Source organism: Chaetodon auriga, chromosome 17 (assembly GCF_051107435.1).
Source record: "Chaetodon auriga isolate fChaAug3 chromosome 17, fChaAug3.hap1, whole genome shotgun sequence".
In the NCBI taxonomy this organism is placed as follows: Eukaryota; Metazoa; Chordata; class Actinopteri; order Chaetodontiformes; family Chaetodontidae; genus Chaetodon; species Chaetodon auriga.
This window is the reverse complement of record NC_135090.1, coordinates 7,307,501-7,308,205: the sequence shown is the minus strand read 5'-3', so window position 1 is coordinate 7,308,205 and position 705 is coordinate 7,307,501. Positions and strand designations below refer to the sequence as shown.

General features: G+C 44.7%; 1 protein-coding gene across 1 annotated transcript in view; it reads right to left on the bottom strand.

The window, feature by feature from the left end:
* Window positions 1-212: 212 nt before the first annotated feature.
* ube2ql1 (ubiquitin conjugating enzyme E2 QL1) overlaps window positions 213-705 on the bottom strand; it is a 13,796-nt gene continuing 13,303 nt past the window's right edge. Inside the window, exon 3 of the mRNA XM_076753831.1 lies at window positions 213-705. This exon is cut by the window's right edge and continues 3,080 nt beyond it. The gene's annotated coding sequence lies outside the window, so the exon portion shown is untranslated.

Genomic DNA, 705 nt, shown 5'->3' with positions numbered 1-705 from the left:
GGACGGATGATTACAGTCTGTCCTTCCTGAGGATGGTAGAAATAACGCCTTATCGACTGCAGTAAATGAAAGTAGGACAACGCAGAGGCCAAGCAGAGGACACAGCAGCCTGAAGTGGGTCATTAAAATGTAAGTGTAGCAGTAAATGGAAATTCCAGGTGTGGCATTACCTCATAATGCAGATACGAAACAAAACAGTCCAATCAGCAGAGTTTGAATAAGCTGTAACTTTTATTGCACATTCCTGTTTGGTCTTGCAACGACCTTTCACTTTTTGAACTTTTAAGACCTCGGTCTTGACCAAACACTCAAGTCGGGAGTGGGATGAAGTTGCCCAGAGTAACTGATCACAGGTCAGATGTGCACATTCCCTTTACGAGTGAGATTTGAAGCATAGGGAGATCAAACTGATCCTAGATCCGTGACTGGGGGAACTGTCAGTCCAGATCTTTGTGTTGACTTCATTATCCGTAAGCCAAATCTAGAGCAGGACCAATGGGGAAGGGACAGTAGTGACATCATGGGGGGGGACTAGGAAGTATTCAAGGGAGCGTAAGAATTTTCTTGATTCCACTTTGATGCACTCCCCATGACAGAGACACTCCACTTTTTAATCTTGAGGCTTTGCAACCTTCTGTCCTCCTTTACTCCCTGAAATCCCCCCAAATAAACACACCTTCCCCATCACACAAATACATAGGCTAT